The sequence below is a fragment of the Peromyscus eremicus genome, chromosome 3, assembly GCF_949786415.1.
Source record: "Peromyscus eremicus chromosome 3, PerEre_H2_v1, whole genome shotgun sequence".
NCBI lineage: Eukaryota > Metazoa > Chordata > Mammalia > Rodentia > Cricetidae > Peromyscus > Peromyscus eremicus.
Genome location: NC_081418.1, coordinates 109,376,495 through 109,397,114, shown reverse-complemented (window position 1 = coordinate 109,397,114; position 20,620 = coordinate 109,376,495).

The window sequence follows — 20,620 nt, the reverse complement described above, 5'->3', positions numbered from 1 at the left end:
GGTTGGGGTAGAAGAATAGATGTTGGGTAATCACTGATAACCACATCAGGTGACAGAGATAAGGAATGGGAAATTCACTGTAGTGTGTTTGTGGTATGAAAAGACAGGAGGCCTTATGAAATCCCAGAAGGATTGTCTATGTACAGGCGGCCATACTGAATCATTTTTTGTGAAAGGTATGTTCTTTTGAACTACACGTAAAGCTTTCTGAAATCTGCAGAGACTACAGGGATTGGATCCCCTGCTCTCTGTGACTGTGTTTCCCCCACCACATCCATAGACGTTCCTCAAAAGGGTCCTGAGAGGTGCCAAAAGAGATTCTGAAGAACTAGACATCAACACAAATCTTCCTAGAGCAATAGGACTACTGTGCATTTTAAGAAAGAAAATCAAGGATATATTACAAAGAAGTATTCAAAATTTCATAGGAATCTTCAAGATAAACAACAAGGTAAATTCAAAATGTTGATTAAATTGCCTTAAGATATCTACCTGAACCGTCACCTTTGCATGTAATTTACTTGATGGAATAGTTGAAAAGGTCCTGCCTCCATATATTTTCACTGCTGTAAAAAGAAATTAAATTAATCTGGATGCTCTCTTGACCGCATGACCATAGTTTAATGACTGGGCTTTTGAAAACACTTCCTCGGCTAACTGCAATCTGATGTTTGTGTGGTTACACCTCTTCATGTAATGCAGTGTTTATATACACTTACACTCTGCATCTGAAGTTCTTCATTCTAATTATTTTTCCTCTCTGAAACTATAGAGTAGTGTGCTTGGAAAATGGCATTCAAAATGGAAGTGCAAACTGTCAGTAACTAACTGTTGATGTTCTCTGTACTTTTGTAGCTAATCAGGATATGGGCTTAGAAGTTCTATTTTAGAAACAAGGAGCAAGCGCATCAGGCACCTGAGCTGCATCATCCCATCCTGCCCCTAGCATAACCTCTCCTAGGAATAGAAGTAGCATCGCCCTGTACCAGTTCACTGTAGAAAGGTGCTTTGGAGAACTAAGCCACTTAGAAGGGATAAATATACTTCAGATAATCCTTGTTGCTCCTGTTAAGACCATTCTGAATCAGGTCAAATTAAGATTACCATGGTTTAGACCTAGAATCTGGTTCGCCATCTTCTTTCTTACCTCCCAGTATCTCCATCTTACTGGAAATATCTTACACTTGGTTGTGCCTGATCCCTGGGTCTCCACCACTTTGTCCCAGTCATTTTTCTTGTTTTCAGACAGTGGTTGGGTCTAGTCAGATACCAGCTTCAGTTTTTCTCATTCTTAGAAAATACTTCCAGACCTAAAGTTTAGTCACAAGCTTTGTGAGGATGCTGATTGTCTCGTGTGTGTTGTATATATTTGTGCTTGTTTGTGTGGGTATATATGGAGGAGTGGTATACATGTATATGGGTGCATATGTATGTGGAGGTCAGAGAACAAACACAGATGTCCTTCCTCAGGTTCTGTCCACCTTCCTTTTGAGATAGGGTCTCCTACTGGCTGCATGTGAGCCTGGGGATCTGCTTAGAACGGCCCAGACTCTGCTTTTTAAGAGTGTGTATGGGTGTTTTGCCTGTGGGTATGCCAATACACCAAGTGCATGCCTTGTGCCTGCAGAGGCCAGAAGAGGAGGTTGTCAGATCCCCTGGAACTGGAGTTCTAGGAAGTTGTGGGCTGCCATGTGGGTGCTGGGAATTGAGCCTGGGTCCTCTGGAAGAGCAGCCAGTGCTCTTAACCATTGAGCTTTCTCTCCAGCACCCAGTTGCTTTTTTATTTTTTTAACATGATTCCCAAGGATGGAGCTCAGGTTCTTGTGCTCATAAAGCAAGTGTTTCACTGACTGAGGCAGCACTCCAGTCTGCTTTGTTCTCATTTCCAATCAATTCCATGTGTTCTCTTGGAAGACAAAGTGCTAAACGGTTTTATTAATTAAAAAAAAAAAAACCCAAAGCCAGATATTGGGGTGAAATCTGAGAGATCAGAGGAACAGAACAAGCCAAGCCACAAGTTCTTACCGCCAAGAAATCCTCAGCCCAAGAAAGAGCTACTTCCTGTATACTCATGCCTATATACCTTTCTATGCCCTGCCATCTCACTTCCTCTCTCTGCCCAGCTACTCACTTCCTCTTTCCACCCAGCTCTATCACTTCCTGTCTGTCTGTACAGACCTCCAGACCTCTATGGCTAACTAGTGCTGGGATTAAAAGCATGTGCCACCACACCTGGCTCTGTTCCCAGTGTGGCCCTGAACTCACAGACATCAGGATGAATCTCTGCCTCCCAATGCTAGGATTAAAGGTGTGTGCTACCGTTGCCTGACCTCTGTGTTTAATATAGTGGCTGGCTTTTTCCTCTGATCCCTAGATAAGCTTTATTGGGGTACACAAATAAAATATAACCACACTCTCTTATTACAACCAACTTTTCAAAATGAAGAAAGTCTCTTTTTTGTAGGGCCACAGACAGTTTTTACATTTCCATCCTCAGTCCACAGGGTTATTGCAGACCTCCAAGGAGCCAGATACTGTGCCAGGTACCAGAGTAGTGACAAACACACAGAGTCCCTGTGCTAATGGAGTTTATGCCAGAATCAAGCAACGTCAAAATGGATGAGTGTTATAACAGGGAAGATGGAGCTGCTGGGATTGAGTGCCCACCAGCTTAGATGGACCCACATGAAAGCTGAGCCTTGAGAATAGGTGGGAATTGTCTGGATGAAATTTTGGGTTGGAGGAGATGGTCTAGGTCTGAAAGAATAGTAAGCACTGAGGTGCTAGAGTCAAAGCATTAGAAACTCAGGTGAGAACAGTGTCGCCCTCTCTAGTGAGGCAGAGCATAGAACAGGAGCATGGTGGTTTGAATGAGAATGGCCCCCATCAGCTCATATGTTTGAATGTTTGATCCCCAATTGGTAGAACTATTTGGGAAGGATTAAGAGGTGTGGCCTTGTTGGAGGAGGTGTGTCACTTTGAATTTCCAAAAGCCCATACCATTCCTAGTTAGCTCTCTCTGCCTCTTGCTTGTGGGTCATGATATGAATTCTCAGATGTTCCTGCTGCCACACCTTCACTCTACCTAATGGACTGGCCCTCTGCAACCAGAAGCCCAATTAAACACTTTTATAAGACTCGGTCATGGTGCCTTGTCACAGCAATAGGAAAGTGACTAAACCAAGGAACATTGGAGCAGCTTCAGACATTACTAAGGGGCAGAGCCACTTCTGAGATCCAATTTTAGTGCCTGGATTTTCAGACTTAAACCATCATTCCCCCCAAAGAAGTGGGAACCTCAGCACAGACTGAATGGATGTAGAGATGTTAGGATCAGGACCAGTTGAGTGCTCTGGGGTTGCCTGCTGGAGGAATTCTTGCTCTGAAGGACTCCAGGGTGAAGGATATGAAAGTGTGAGGCTTACCAAGGATGGGGACACTCATTCACAGGCTTCTTGGAAGGTTGAAATCTTAAAGCTCCCACTTGCGAAAGTTGGACCACCCTCGGTTCCTCTTTTGGGAGGAATGACGAATTCAGTATGGACTGTTCACCCATTTGGAAAAGGAGAGAACCAATTTCATTTTCTGTTCAGACAACTCATGTGACTTGACATCCTGTCGGGTAGAAACAATTTAACAGTTCTGGCACATCGGAGTCTTCTCTTGGAACTTATTTCTTCCAATTCTTTTCTTCCTTTAAATCCAATTTTACCAGATTGCCTCAAATGACTTCTTTTAAAAACATGTGAGTTTTGAATATACTGAGTTGTCCTTTTTTTTGCCATTACATCATCCTTTATTTACTCTTGTAAAATAACTCTCCAGACTTGTGCCATGAGGAGTGTGTCTATATAGCACTGGCTGTGTCTGGAGGGATATTCAAGAAACTAGGAATCACATACCTTTAGGGGAAAGAGACACTATCTAAATACTTGGGTATATAATGTTTTGTGTGATTTAGATGAAGGGGATGTTTTCTCTCTTTGTTTGCATCTGTATGGGCTTTGTTGTTGTTGCTGTTTGCTTTTTAAGACAGGGTTTCACACACCCCAAACTAACCTCAATATGTAGCTGATGCTGGCCTTGAACTCTTGATCCCCCTGTTCCACCTCCCAAATGCTGAGATTACAAGCAAAAACCAGCACATCTTGCTGGAATCTTTTATCAGAGCTATGAGTTCTGGCTTACTCACTGGAGTTCTGGTTACAGGACAACCTCCACTTACATCAGCAGGGTGTTGAGCAGCAAACAATGTGAGCCATCTCATCTGGCAGCCCAGGAAATGAGGAGCTGAGGACCAAGGGTGTGGTGGAAGCCTGTCCTGCACTCACTGACTAGCATTTTGTTTGATGGTGTGTGCACTTCAAAATTAGAAATTCTAAAGTAACATGTCCTGATATAGACAACCAGGGGAGGAAGCCCCTCCACCAAATACAGGTTATCCAGTAAGCTCAACTCAGAAAGCACTATTGTTAACAATTCATACCAGGTAGAGTAATACAGCCTTGACCCAAGCACTGTGAATATGGAGGATCAGGAATTCAAAGTCATCCTGAAGATAGCCTGGACTACAAGGCTAACCTGAACTACAGGAGAGCCTGCCACAGAAAAAGCAATAATAATTCACGTTATGTTCCTCCATCTTTTTAAGTTTCATAGCTATGTTCATGTACAGTATTTTCTTCCATTTTTACTTTTACTTTTTCTTATAACATATGTTCTTTATCCACATCAACAGAAAGTTTAACACCTTGTTTTTCAGTTGCTGGCAGTAAGTTTACATGCTTCTTGCAGAATACCTGTAAATCCAGATAAAGTTGTGTCCTGTGTTTTTGCCTTTTCTTTTAAGGTTCACATGTTTACAGTATATGATTCAGCAGCTTCCTGTGTCATTTTAGTTCTGCAGACATAACCCAATGTCAAGACATTTCACTGTTCCGAGTAGAAACCCTGCGTCCACACACAGTCAGTTCCTAGTTCTCCTTCCTCCCCCTCCAGCCCTGAGCAACCACTAATCTACTTCCTGTCTACACTGATTGGGGCCTTTTACAGAAGTGGGGTTGTGTGCTGTGGCTTTGTAATCAGCTTCTCTCACTCTGCAGAGTGGTTTTGAGATTTATCCATGGCATGAACTATCCTTTGTTCTTTTCTTAAAGCTCCCTGTTTTCCTATTGGTTATTTGTTTCTGTGGTGCTGGGAATTGAACATAGGGCCATGCCCCACCCCCACCCCCCACCCCCGACACATACACACACACTCACAACTTAGCCTTTGATGTTTGTGTGTTTCTTTGTTTTGTTTTTGAGACAGGATCTCTCTCCATAACCCTGGATGTCTTGGAACTCACTATGTAGACCAGGCTGTTCTCAAATGCTTGGAAATTGACCTGCCTTTGCCTCCTGAATGCTGGGGTTAAAGGCCTGTGCCACCATACCTGGCAGCCCTCGGTTTTTGAGACAGTGTCTTGCTCTGTAGCTTAGGCTGGCTTTGAACTTGTGATCTTTTTCCCCTCTTCTGGGTGCACTCTCATGTCCAGCACCAGCTACTTAGTTATTATTGTTTGACTTTTCGTCACATGCCATAAAATTCATACTCTTAAGGCTGCACTGTTTTTTGGTATATTCAAGGTTATGCTGTGATTGCCACTGTGTAGTTCCAGACCAGTTTCATCACCCCCTGAAGAAATCCCTTATTCATTAGTGGTCATTTCTCATCCACTCCATCCATGTCCTGACTACTGCATGACCACTAACTTATTCTCCACTTGTAAGATATGTATAATTTTGCCATTTTGTGTATCTCCTTTTACCTAATATGATGCTTTTAGTATTAGAAAACAGTAACATCTGTTGGTACCTTGTTTTTATTTATGGATGAATAATGCAGATATACCATATTCTGTACATCTCCTCATCAGGTATTAGACATTTGAGTTTTCCACTTTGGGGCTACTATAAACAATATCACTGTAAACACATGTGCCCCAGTTTTGTTGAGCATATGTTTTCGATTCTCTTCGATATATGCCTTATTCCTTCCTTTTCATTGTTGAGAATATTCGGTTGATTGAATGGGAGTGTACCATATTCTTGTGTGTGTGGTGCTGGGGATTGAACCCAAGGCCTTGTGAATACTAACGCAAGGTCTCTACAGCTGAGCTTCATTCTCAGCCCTGTATTTTTAAAGTGCGTTCATCGTGTAGTACTTGTAAATTTTCTTCCCACCCTTCAGCTGATCTAAATACTGTTGCTATGAACTCTTGCACATACATTTTTTTTAATGCCTGCTTTACTTCTTGTGGAGTCCCTGCATCATATGGACTCTTGAAGAAATGCATCTCTTCCACAGTGGCCACAACATGCCCTATTCCTACCAGCAGGACAGAAGGATTGCAGTTTCTCCAAATCTTTGCTAACATGTGTGTCTTAGTTAGGGTTTCTGTTGCGGTGATGAAGCACTATGACCCAAAGAAACTTGGAGGAGAAAGGGGTTTATTTTGCTTACACTTGCGTATCACAGTTCATCATCAGAGGCCGTTGGGGCAGGTACTTAAACAGGGAAGAAACCTAGAGGCAGGAACTCATGCAGAGACTGTGGAGGGATACTGCTTACTGGCTTGCTACTTATGGCTTGCTCAGCCTGCTTTTTTTCTAGAACTCAGAACCACCAGCCTAGGGATGGACTGCCTACAAAGGGCTGTACCCTCCCACATCACTAGTTAAGTAAATACCCTACAGGCTTGCCTGCAGCCAGATCTTATGGAGTCATTTTCTCAGTTGAAGTTTCCTCCTCTCAGATGACTCTAGCCTGTGTCAAGTTGACATAAACACTAGCCAGCACAATTTATCACTATTCATATTTCTTTATTTCTTCTTGTGGATTTGAAGCAGTCTATTATTGTGGTTTTGATTTGCACTTCCCTGTTGACTAATGATGTTGAATCTCTCTTTCCATGTGCTGATACATTTTTGTTCTGTTCCATCTCTTAAAGAGGTGCATATTTTTTTATTTGATTTCTTATTTTATTTTATTTTTTGAGACCGGACCTTAAAGTTGCTATGTAGTTAAAATGACCTGGAACTTCTGATCTCTTTTTTCTCTCAAGTGCTGAGATTAAAACCCAAATAAGCACCTCCATACCCAGTTTCTACAGTGTCAGGAATGGAACTCTGGGGTCCATGTATTGTACGTAAATGCTCTACTAGCCTAGCTACATTCCCAGCTGAAGGACATATTTTTAGAAGGCTCCACTTTGTGCCTTATTCAGGAAATAGTGTTCTAAATCAACCACAGTCCATCTTAGGCGGCAGCCCGCAGAGTCGGAGTCTCTGAAAAAGGGAGAGATGATGACTAGGCAGCTAACGTCATCTGCCCAGACATACAAGCCGACAAGGCACGATCCAAGATTACCTGCAGCCTTACCAGACCGAGACATTAACAGCCCATTCCTAGATGTGGAAGTGTACCTTCAGTGTCTTTGGCCTGCCCTTTCCAAGCTGAAATCTAGCCTTGCTTTCTTTGTGGACTACAAGCAGGTCGTGCCACTCTGCCGCTGTGCCCTCCACACCGCCCACAGCTCTCTGCACACTGTTTCCCTACTGCATAGACTGGCCCCAGCCTGGAGGCCTGTGGCATGCTGGCTTCTTGCTTCTTCTTTCAGACAGTCCATTTCATAGTGAAGTACAGTATGTTGTTACCTTCCACTGTGAAGTTAATTTTAGAATAGCAAAATATAAGAAATGCTTTTGTGTCTGTTTGGGGTTTGTTGTTGGTTTTTTGTTTTGTTTTGTTTTGGTTTTTTTTTTTTTTTTTTTGATACTTAATTTGGCTTTGCTTTTGCTTGTACTGCCAAAGGCCAAATATTTGAAATTCCTAGCAATAATCATACCAAATTTTCTGTACTTTACTGGTGCTGGGAAAATGGTCTATTTTCAAGACCGATCACTCACATTTGTTTGAAGACCGAGATGGATTGGCCTTAAGCACCCTGTTTTATTTTGGTTTTAAGTACTTTCGTAGCCTTGACATTGGCCGATTTCTCCTTTTCACTTTCCTATCTATGCCCCAGGAAGGTAGGTTAGTAAGACTTTTAAGAATCAAGAATTTGCATAAATGTGTTTGTTTCCCTGCTACTGTTTCTTGTATAGATGCATTGGGCCACTGTGTCTCAAGGAACTTGTCCTCCATATACTATTCTGTTGCTTCTCATCTTAGTTTTTTTTTTTTTTATTGTCATTGTTTTCTTATGGAACCCTGGTAAACCCAAAGGGCGTGCTTTTTTGTCGCACTCAGTTCCCAGAATAATAAAGTGCATTCTGGAGCCATCAAAATCTAGAGTAGAATGACTCTTCATGTTTTCCCAACATTCATATTTGAAGCGTGGATTCCCCATGCCATGGGCAGAGGTGTGACCTTTGGGAGGAAGGAGGGTTGGAATGACAGCATGGAGACAGACTCTTATGGAGACCGGTGCCCCCAGACAGGGATGAGCAGATCAAGAAATTATCCTCTCTGCTGTCTGAGAATACAGTGAGGGTGCAACCCCCATAGACCAGGAAATGCCCCTCCTCCAATGCCAAGTGAGCTGGCACTTTAATACCACGCTTCTCAGCCTCCACCATGATGAAAAGTAAATTCTACTGCTGAAGTCTCTCAGTATGAGCCTTTTGTCACCGCAGCCCAAACTAAGACGTTACTTAAAATTTCAGTATGAGGCCAAAGAAAATTATAACTGATAAATATAAGTAGATACTTTTGTCTCCCGGAGCAGGATTGAAAATTTAGCAGCTACATCATATAAGAGTGACTTCATAAATTTTTCCCACTGATCTTTGGCAGCTATTCTAACCTCTCTATATATCAGATTCCGATCTATCAATTGGGATTAAAATGACCTTTTCTACATGATCTTGGAAAGTACGTGAAAGTCAACTGAAAGTGTAGCTGAAGCCGTCTGTGTTTGTTTAGGAGAAAAGCACGCTATGGAATTTATTACAGTTTATTTTTGTCATTGTCGATGTGGATGTAAATGAGGTATAAACACAAGGTGACAGGTTATGGGGTGGGCAGTCAGTCACAAGACTGTCACCATTGCTTCTGTAAATGGGGTCAGCCCTTTCTGTCTGGTCCATGCCAGTTTCCATAGAGCGGGCATCCCCTTCAGACACTTTCGCAGCTGCATCAATGAGTTCTAAAACTGGACCTGGGAAGAATTTCCAGCAGCTGCTCAGTGGGTTAATGAGCAAAATGGGAACAACCAGGAGCCTAGAACTGCCTTGTAATTCAGGCAAGAAGGGCAGCGTCCCTCCTTGTGCGTTTGAGTGGCTAGAATACAACTTGATACACAGAAGGATGGAATTATTAGGAGATTGAGGAATTTTCTCTTCCCTCCTCTCTCTCCTTCCTCTCTTTTCCCACATTTCTTCCTCCCCTCTTCCCTTCCCTCCCCTTCCTTTCCTAGTCTTCCTCTTCCTGTTCTTCTAGGGATGGAATGATCTTGCCAAAGTGGAAGCTGAATCACTGCCTTCATAAGGGATGTTATTTAGTGTATCATGATTTCAGCCTTTGGGGATGCCATTCATAGGCACAGAAGTCAACTAATCCATCCTTCATAATTGGCTGTAGGCATGGGGGCGGGTTTCCTGTACCTGAGGACCTCCTACTGCCTGCCCACTTACTTCCTCTCCTGCTACTTGAGGACAGGGCCGAGAACTGGATGCTCCACAGGGAAAGAAGACAGAGAATGGGAAAGGGTGAAACAGCTAGCCTTTGGCTCTAGCGGGACTGCAAAAGAACATGTCTCTGCTGGCCAGGTCTTCTAGCCTTTGGGGGTAAGAGCTAGAGCAGGGGGTGCTCAGGCCTCTGCACAAGAAGCAGCTACTGCACAGGGGGGTTCCCAGGGCTGGGAGCTGGCTGCTTGTAAAGGACAATTTCTTCTACCAACCTCTTCCTGCGTTCTGTATCTAGTATTTAATATACAGATACAGAACTCAGGTATCTAGTATATTAAATACTAGGTATTGTATCTAAATTCAATCCTCAGTACTAGGTATTCATTTTCCTGTTTATTTTGAGGCCTGGTTTTCGTGTGTTTCCAAAGCTGGCCTTCAACTCACTGTGTGGCCCAAGCAGACCTTGAATTTACAATCCTCATACCCTAAGACCCCCCAGTAGCTGGAACGAAAGGCAAGTACCACCAGGCGCAGCTCCTCTTCCTCCATTCTGCACTCTAGGAGTGGAGGAAGCAGAGGGACTCATGGTTTAGTTATGGAGTCTTTCCTGGGACCCCCTTCAAGCTCTTCCTTTGCACCCCGTGATCCTGCATACGCACCCCTACTTGATTTCCCTGGTCCCTCACCCCTAGTGTCTCCTGGACCCTTGTTGTCTTTCTCCCTAAAATTCACAAATATAGGTTTTTGGTTTTGTTTTGTTTTTTTAACCTCAGGACCTTAGTTATCACAGCTCTCCGATCCTTGGATTTCACCTCCCTGACGGTCACTAGCTCTCCCTCCCCAGCTGTCAGACCTCAGCTTAAATGGTCTTTGCTCAGGGAGATGTTCCTGACTCCCCCCGGCATGATATGGCTCTCATGATCCCCCTGTGGCAGTGCCTGCTCCTTTATGGTCCTCATTCAAACGTCTGACAGTCTCACTCTCCTCCAAGGCCCTCTCAGACAGAGATGGCCTCAGTTCTCCCACTGTGTGTTCCGAGGGCGTCGCTTGGGTCTCTGACTGACACATGGTACAGATGATGGCTTTTGGCAAAGGCGAGTTTGTGTTTGGAGACTGGACGGACGGCTTTCTGTATTCACTGCTCAGACAGTCATTCATTGTTCCTTCAGTCAACAGTGAGAGACTGCCTGCTCTGTGCCAGCCAGGAGAATGGATGGATGGATAAGACTCTTCCCCAATGTCTATGGGTGGTTTTGGGGGCGGGGGGGGGGACCGGACATAGGTATCAGTTTTCCTAATAACATGTAGAATTTGTGAAAAGCTTTTTGATGATCCTGTTGTGATGACTGGGGCACTACTGAGATTTAGTGGGCAAAGCCAGAAGTATCTGTCTTAGTTACTTTTCTGATTGCTGTTAGAGAATGTCATCTGGCAACAGGAGCATGGGGCATTTGTCACCTTATGTCTGCACTCAAGAGTCAGAGACGCCGGGTGGTGGTGGTGCACGCCTTTAATCCCAGCACTCGGGAGGCAAAGTCAGGTGGATCTCTGTGAGTTCGAGGCCAGTCTGAGCTACCAAGTGAGTTCCAGGAAAGGCACAAAGCTATAAGAGAGAGAGGAGAGAGGGGAGGAAGGAGAGAGAGAGAGAGAGAGAGAGAGAGAGAGAGAGAGAGAGAGAGAGAGAGAGAGAAGCTGACTGAGAGACAGACTTTTGAAACCTCAAAGCCCACCCCAAGTGACATACCTCCTCCAACAAAGCCACACCTCCTAATCCTTCCCAAAATAGTTCCACCAACTTGGGATCAACCATTCAAAAATATAAGCCCATGGGAACCATTCTCATTCAAACCACAACACATAGTGAGTTTCAAGCTAGATTAACTGCATCATGAGAATTTGTCTCAAGAAATGAAAAAAATGCCAAAGAAAAGCTTAACTTAAATAAAACAATTAAGCTTAAAGTAAAGGAAGAAAATATCAATAGCTTATGATGAAAATTATGCCTTCCTTTTATGATATTTTTTAAGAGAAAATGAAGCAGTGGGAAACAGAATTCCAGTTCTTTCTTTGAAGGCTTTGGGTTCCTTATAATTCTGGGGTGTGAAAGCTGAGCTGGGGTGATTGCTTCATTTCTTCTCCTACCGGCTCCTTGGGGAGGATGGTTCTGCATGGTAGAAGTCACAGGAGGGAAGAAGTGGAGTGTGGAGTTTACGTAGACCTGGGGTCCTTCAAGACAGATCTCTGATGTTGGGTACTGTCATAGGCACTGCAGCAGGCTGGGCAGTATCTCAGACCTCTGTTAACTAGATGCCAGGAGCACTCCTTGGTTGTGACAACCAGAAACACACGCAAACATTGCACAGATTTAAGGTGGGGCGCAAAATTGTTCTTGTTTGGAAACCATTGAGCTGGACCTTGCTTGCATCCACCTTAAGCCTTGGGTCAGATACCCATGGTTTTTCAGAACTTGACTTCAGGTATGCAGAGTATGACTGAACAATGTCCACAGATGTGAGAAGGACTCTTGTTTCTTTTTTCCTCTTGCTCCTTAGAAGTGGGCTTCCTCTGTGTAACCCAGGTGGGACTGGAACTGACCATGTTGCCCAGGCTACTCTTAGATTTGAGCTCTTTCTGCCTCAGCCTCTCCAATGCTGGGATTACATCATCGTGCCCAGCTCAGACGGACTCTAATATGCAGTGGGAACCCCTGGGAGCCGTGTTAGAGCTGGCTGCCTCTCTCTTTCTGGGGGTTGTGAGTTTGTACCATCTTTCTGGAGCTCACCGTTGCTCCTCTTCCTGCTGAGTGTTTAAAGAAGAGCCTACAGAAGCCTCGGGGATGATGACAAATTTTCTTTGACGTCCACAGCAGCACTCCCAGGTGTGTGAGTAATGCTGTCAGCCAAAGCATCCCCTAACCCTCTGGAGAGAGCTACAGGAAATTACAGTGTGTTGCAGGGAGCTCCGATGCTGGGGAGAGGGGAAATCTGCTTCTTGAGTTAAAAGGGGGAAATAAGACAGTGTTCAAACTAGTGTCCTTTAGCTCTCGTCCCATGGAAAATTACAGACCGGCTTCAAGGTGTAGGTCTGGGAACTGGTCTTTCTCTGTGGCTGGTCAGCTAGGCTGCTCTTTTTCTCTGCAGCTACACACCTCTATTCAGCTGCCCCCACATCAGTTCCTGGAATGGAAGAGGAAGAATCTCTACCTGTGTTTGCTGGGAAGGATGGCTTCTGTCTTACATGCGGCTTTGAGTGTACTCTGTTTTCCAAGTCCGCAGGAAAAGTCAGCTCTGGTAGGGAAGACTGAGCTTCTAAAAAGCATTTTGGGGAGCTTGGAGCAGAGCATCAGAACTGCTCTTCGAAACAAGTCACCTCTGACCCTTACCCTCAGCAAAGGAAAAGGACCTACCGAGTCATTTAAAAGTTATTTTAAAGAAGCATTATTTGTGTATGCATGCCTGCGTGTTTGAGTGGGTACATGTATGGGTGCAGGCACGTGTGTGCATGTGTGTTCATGTGCGTGTGGAGGCCAGAGCTCTCTATCTTGGTTTTTGTTGTTATTGTTATTGTTTGGATTTTTTTGTTTGTTTGTTGTTTTGTTTTGAGACAGGGTCTGCCACTGACCTGGAGCTTCAGGATTAGGTTGGGCCAGAAAGTCCCAGGGTTATACCCATCTCTGCCTCCCTAGCCCTGAGATTACAAGCATAGGCCAACATAGTCAGCTTTAAAAATGCATACTTGGGCACTGGAGAGATGGCTTGGTGGTTAAAAGCACTGGGTACTCTTCAAGGGGACCTGGAATCGCTTCCCAGCACCCACATGTGGCAACTCACAATTGCAACTCCAGTTTCAGAGGACATGACGCCCTCTTCTGGCCTCCACAGGTACTGCATGCACAGGGTACACAGACACACATGCAGGAAAAGTATTCATACACAGAAATATTTTAATGTATATTTTACTTACTGTTTTATCTAAATCCAAAAAGTTCAGCAATTCCTGCTTTTAGTAGTGAGGCTGGCTAGTTGTCGTGGGTGCTTGCCTTTTGTCAGCCACTGGTCTAAACACTTCCTAAAGAGTACTTTGACTTGAACTTTCCCAGCCCCCCATAGTGGGTTCTGACAACCTCCCCATGTCATACCTGAGGACATTCAGACTTTCCTTGTTTAAGGGGTATATTCGAGGTACTCAGGGTTTGAAGGCAGGTTTAGTTCCCATCCACCATTCTTCTCCTCCACAGGGTGACAATTTTCATGTGAATTGCAATCCCCTGAGGCTAGGTAAAAATCGAGATCACTAATCTTAGTATCCATGACTCCCAGTCCACAAGACGCCTGAACACTTCCAACCTGAACAAGCCCCCAAGTGCTGCTGACTGGCTGGTCTAGCAAACCCTGTTATAGACTATGTCTCCCTTTCTGAAAGGTTGTGCAGGCCTCCTGCAGGAGCAGGGAGTGAGGCTGGCAGCTCAGGGGGTCAAGTGCTTGTTGTGCAAGCCTGAGGACCTAAGTTCGGATCCTCAGCAACCAAGCAACAACTACCAGGTGAGCATGAATGCCTCTAACCCCAGAACTGGGAGGTAGAGACAGGCAGATCCTGGGGGCACACTAGCCAGCTAATCTAGCCAAGAAGTGAGCTTAAGTTCATTAAGAGACCCTGTCTGGAAGAATAAGCTGGAGGGGCTGGGAATATAACTCACTCACTAGAATACCTATCTGCCAGGATACACAGGCTCTGGATTTAATCTCCAGTACTACACAAACTGGGTGTAGTGTTAGTGCCGACCTGTAATCTCAGCACTTGGAAGACAGAGATCGTCCTGACTACATAGCAAGTTTGAGGCCAGCCTGACTCCAGAAGCCCCCACTGGAAGGAATAATAATAATGCAGATAAGTGATTGAAGAAGACATCAACACATCGACTGCACATGAGCAAGCATGGGCGCACATAAGCATGTACACATGAAAAAGAAAAGAAAAGAAGGATCATTCTCTTAAGCAATAGCTTTGAAACCTTGAGTGAAAATGTCCCAGGCTGCAATTGACTGCTGACATGAGACCTGATCAGTACCTGCCAAAGTGTCTTGAGAGCATCTTTTTCTCAGAGGACAGTGTCACGAGACACTGGTAATTGACCTGTTGGGGGTGTTATTCTGGTATTCCCTAGGCTGCCTGACATTTCCGAGAACTGAGTCAACTGCATCATTAAAAAAAGATGTGTGTGCCACGGTTTACTCTAACAGGCCATTTTTTTGAAGTTCAGTCATTTCCCATCAGCAAGGTGACATTTCTTTTCCAAATTATGCTTGCTTCATTTTATCCCAATTCAGTCAAACCTGCTGTATCAGATTGTGTGTAAACACCATGTCTGTTATCCTGGTGAAGTACAGCCAGGATGTTAGTAGGAAGGGGCAGACAGGTTTACTGCCAAGAAAGAGCAGCAGCTCCCAGAGTAGTTGTGTCGATGAATCCTACAGACCCCCAAGCAATTTTTTTTTTTTTCCTTTCTGGCTGTTAAAAGTTTTCCGATTACAGCTACTTTGAATCCAGCAGGATTTTTTTGTTTTGTTTTGTTTTTTTTTTTTTTTTTATGAGGACAGATTTTTGTGTTGTTTTGAATGCTAGTGTTACACCTGAATTGAGATGCTAAGGGCACATTTGAAACCTGAAATGAAGCTGATCGACTGACAGATAATCTGTCCTGAGGCCTCCAGAGCTAGTTTGGCAGAAAAGCTTGGGCATCTTACCTCTCAGGCACTTAATAGCAAGGATAATGGTGCAGGTCTGGATCCACTAATGAAATGCTCACCATGTCCAACAGGTAGATTCAGAGAAAAGCACCTGAGGGCCGGGCGGCGGTGGCGCACGCCTTTAATCCCAGCACTCGGGAGGCAGAGCCAGGCGGATCTCTGTGAGTTCGAGGCCAGCCTGGGCTACAAAGTGAGTTCCAGGAAAGGCACAAAGCTACACAGAGAAACCCTGTCTCGAAAAACCAAAAAAAAAAAAAAAAAAAACAAACAAAAAAACAAAAAACAAAACAAAACAGAGAAAAGCACCTGAATATATCTCCATCCTGAAATCTGGTGCAGTGGGGTTTTTATTATTATATTAGTGTATATGAATTATATATAATAATGGGCTTCTTGTGATACATTCATGCACATGAATAATGTAATTTGAGCCTACTCATCCTCATCGCCCTCTTCTGACTTCCTCCCTTTCCTGCTGGTCCCCTCTCTCCCCCCAGGTATCCCCATTAAACTCTATTGTCTTTGTGTGTGTATATGTGATCCAATGGGTCTAATTGGGGTTGCTTCCAAGCTGCAGTGATCTTGCTCTGCGAAATGGGATAGGATTCTGGGGACTGCAATATATGAACATTCTAAAGGAAAATACAGACGCAGGGTATGTGGGACTCCTTGGATTCCCTTTTCAAATGCCTTAAACAGTATCACTCCCTGTGGGAGACCTTTCAAAAGCACGAATCGTCCCATGGCTTCTTGAGCTGAGTAACAGCTTTTACCTTTCTATTTATCTACTTATTTCTTATTTACTTTTGAGCGACAAGCTCCCCATTCTGGTTTGTGAGGCCAGCTGTAGCTAGGCATGTCCTGAGGCTGAATAGTATACAAACTGACCAGGGGATCCTCTTCCCAACCTTCTGGTTCCCAGTCAGTCACAACTGGACGCTGTTTGCAGAGGATCAAAGACACCCTGTTTTTCTTCTGAGCCCACAGCTGCACTGGCACCGGACTCATCGAGGTGTCAGGGGACTTGCTTTGCTTGTGGACACAGCAGGCTGGCATTTTCTTGGGGACCCTCAAGTTAGGAGCAAAGAGACTCTGGAAGCACGCACATACTGTTGCTTTGAGTCTCTTCATCTGGCTTCAGCAAAGCCAAGAAAACATGCACAATTCCCCCAGGGGTGAGATCTAAAGGGAGATGCTGCTGGATTATTTTTCTTCCTTTTCCTTCTGCTTCTGTGGCTTTCCCAAAGGTGTTTATCAGTGAGGTGGACAGAGCAAGATGCAAGGCAGAGAAACCTTATAGAATAGAATAAAGGAGCCGTGTGTGTGTGTGTGTGTGTGTGTGTGTGTGTGTGTGTGTGTAAGGAAGCTGAAATGCAGCTCCCCACTAGGCCTGCAAAGAGTTGCTGGGCTTCGCCAGTGGCCCTGTACCCTGGAGCAGCACCACGGGGAGTCCTCACCGGCCAGGGCTTCCCGCGCCCTGGGAGCGCCCAGGGCTGGCCTGGCGGAGCTTAGGAAGCTGGCGCTGCGGGCGGGCGGGGTGACACACAACCTCCCTCCGTGCCAGCCGCAGCCGTTGGCTGGCGGGCGCCCAATCCCGGGGCATGCCGCCCCAACCTGGCCGGGACACACAGTGAAAGGCGAGTTTGGTGGCAGATCTGACCCCCCGGGGCTTGTCAGCTGCAGCAGCGTGGCGAGCCCATTCTCGGGGACCCCAGGCTTGGAGGGAAAGCCGCGGCAATGGCTTCGGTGTTCATGTGCGGAGTGGAGGACTTGCTGTTCAGCGGCAGCCGCTTCGTGTGGAACTTGACCGTGTCCACGCTGCGGAGATGGTACACCGAGAGGCTGCGGGCTTGCCACCAGGTGCTGCGGACGTGGTGCGGGCTGCGGGACGTGTACCAGGTGAGCCGGTGAGCCCGCGCCTAGGGCCGGTTGCGGGATGCCAGGCGCTCAGCCCGGAGCCGGTCCACCTGTATGATTTCATAACCTCACGCTTCTGATAGCTTTGTTTTCAACTCCTAGCGAGGAGCTTGGTGCTTGGGTCAAATCCTCAGCGGCTCTAGCTAACAGTAGCCTGACATTTTTTTTTTTCTTTCCCCAGTTGGGCATGAGGGCACTTGGGAGTTACACACACACACACACACACACACACACACACACACACACACACACACACACACCACACCAGCAAACATGTATTACAAAGTGATGGAGGTACCTACTGCCGGCACCAGGAAAGGGGGCTGTGGCTTTGCAGCAGAGCGTTTGCGGAAAGCGACTTAGGGGTTGAGAGGATTATTTCTATTTCATTTCGTGGGGGGTGGCCATTTCAGAGGCTCTGATTTCTCATCATTGCTTGCTGTCAGAGCATGTCTCGGTGAATTTGCCTTCTTCCCTCTGATTTTATTGCACTTTTCCACCAGGCAGCCCCAGCTTGCAGAGACCAGCCAGGAAAAGCTGATTCTGGGCTGTGTCGACTGGCTTTGGGGAGGAAGCACAGCAAATTTTGAGCACTTTGTGGGAGGCTGACAGGCTAGGGAAGAAGGGTGGCTTTGGCCAAGCGCTGGAATGCTTGCGCTTGGATTTAATCTGTCACACAGCACAGCCTCTTTATTGCTTTGCTGGCCCCATCTTGCTGGCAAAATCTGTCGCAACTTTGCCCAGTGAGGAGACCATTCATCCTCTCTGGATCTGCAACTTGCCTCGATTTTTGTGAACAGTATTATATGGTTTTAAAAGTCCTCTATTTTGATTATTAATACCTTTAAGATAAAATATAAAAAAAACTACATTGTTAAATTATGGAGGGTTTTTTTTTTTTTGTTTGTTTTTGTTTTTTTTTTTTTTTTTTTTTTTTTTTTACCTGTACTTGTTTCCTGGATATGGAGTAGTTTTGTTACAATTTTTGGAACCTCTCACACGTAACCTGACCCTATTCCTAATAGGGCTGAAATATATGTCATAGTGTCTCCCTAATGTGACCAAGCTTTGATTTTGAAAAGTCATAGTCTTCCATCAACCAGATAGAATAAAGGCCAGCTAAGGACAGACTACAAGTGTTCTGAGGAATGAATGTTCCCTTTCCATCCTTGTTAAAAATATAAGGAACATTTTAACCTGGGGTTTCATGGCTCCTGGTTTGCCTAACAGGTCTGTGATATTATGCATTTTGAAATGGAACCAGCAGGGCACATTGAGAGCCCTGGAAGGCCGCTGGGGCTTGAGAGCATTAGGGAACTGTAGATATTGCCCATCTGGCCACAAGGGACGACACCCCTGGCTTTCGGGAGCCAGATGTGTGTCTGTCTTGGGCCTTTTCTTTCTTGGGAAGTCCTTGCCCAGTTTTGTTTATAGAGTAAGTCCCCACTCCCTTGTGCGGCGCTGCCTTTTCTTTTTAATATTTGAGGAACTTTCAAAAAGAGAGCACAAATATCGTAGCCCACCGGACAGACTCTGTGCCCCCACTCGCCATGGATTCAGAGGATTTGTGGCTTACTGCTAATGCTGTTACTGAACGATTTAGAAATGAGGGTTCCAAAAACCAGAGAGTCATTGGCTTCTCTGGGAGATTGATCAATTATTATTCCTTTTAACTTTGAAAATGTTTTGTGTGTATGGGTTCATGAGTGTGTGGGCATGGGCATGTAGGCAGGCATGTGGTACATGTGCATATGTGTGGCCAAAAGTGTCACTCCTCAGCAATATCATCCACCTTAGTTTTGAGACAGAGTCTCTTATTGGCCTGGGGCTTGCCATCCAATATCCCAGATAGAGCTAGTTGCTTGGCTGTTTTTAAAGATATTTGTTTGTTTGTTTGTTTGTTTGTTTATTCTGGGTGTGGAACCCAGGGCCTGGGTTATTCTAGGTGAATGCTGTACTTCTGAGCTCCATTGCTAGCTTAGAAAGATCATTTTTCCAAACAAACCAACAAGCTAAAAAACACAAATGAAAAATAAAAAGTTTTTCAAATGCTGAGTAATAAAACAGGGGTGCAGACTTATATAGACTGAGCAGAAATAAAAAAATGATTTCTACCCTCAGCCCCCGAGATAGACAAAGGATGAATCCAAGCTCTTTCTGTGTGGGACCACGGGGAAATTAACTTTCCTATGCTTCCCTTCCATCCTCTGTAAAGTGAGGAATAGAATAGTACTAATTAAAGAGGTTAATAAGAGTTAATTGACATGTAGCATACTTAGCGCACTGCCTAGAGCTTGGAGAGCATCCAGTAAATATTATCTGTTCTATCATGTAGGATTTTTATTTTATTGTGGTTAGAGGCCTAACTCAGAACTAGCAACAGAGTGAAAAGAAGTGACAGCGGCAGCTTACAGCTCTGCTGGTCGACTAAGCGTGCGGCGCGGTTTGATGAGGGCACGCTGCTCGTTTCCCGGCCCGGTTACGCTCAGTTATGGGGGCTTATCCCCATCAGATTCCTTTCCTCCTGGCACCTGATAACTATAGCAGTTCACTAGGCTTACATATCAACACAGCCAGAAAGGAAGTGAATTTCTTATATCCACAGAACTATCAAAAGAGCCCTGTGTATCCTCTGGGCTGCTAATGCCCACCCCCATGCTATGCACTACCATGATGCCATGCATTGATTAGCACAGGGAACAGAATCATTCTCCATCCATTCTCAGTGGTGTTGATATGGCCCAAAAGGAGCAGAAATTATTTCAGGGAGAGATGTCAAATAAAAATCTCCCTCCTTGGGCTGGTGTGGATGGAGCTCACTGGTAAAACACTTGCCTAGCGTGTGTGAGGCTCTGGGTTCAATCTTCAATGTGTCAATAATAATAATAATAATAATAATAATAATAATAATAATAATACATAAGTAAATATACAATGTATGTCGTTAAAAGTGAAAAGGGAGCCAGTGAACTGACTCAGCAGGTAAAGGAGCTTGCCCCCAAGTCTGACGACCTGATTTCAGTCCCCAGAATCCACATGGTGGAATGAGAGAGCAGACTCCTACAAGTTGTCCTCTGACCCCAACTTGTACACATAGCACCCATCCACATGCAAACACAATACATAAATGGTTTATTTTTTAGTGACGATTGAGTGGATTGCCCAAACAAAAACGTCCACTAAAATAAAAGACTCTTTAAGGTGGCAATAATGAACAAAAGGGTTAAGAAACACCAGATTGCCTGACTGAGTATAAGGCAGTTTCTGAAACTGGGAATGAGGTTG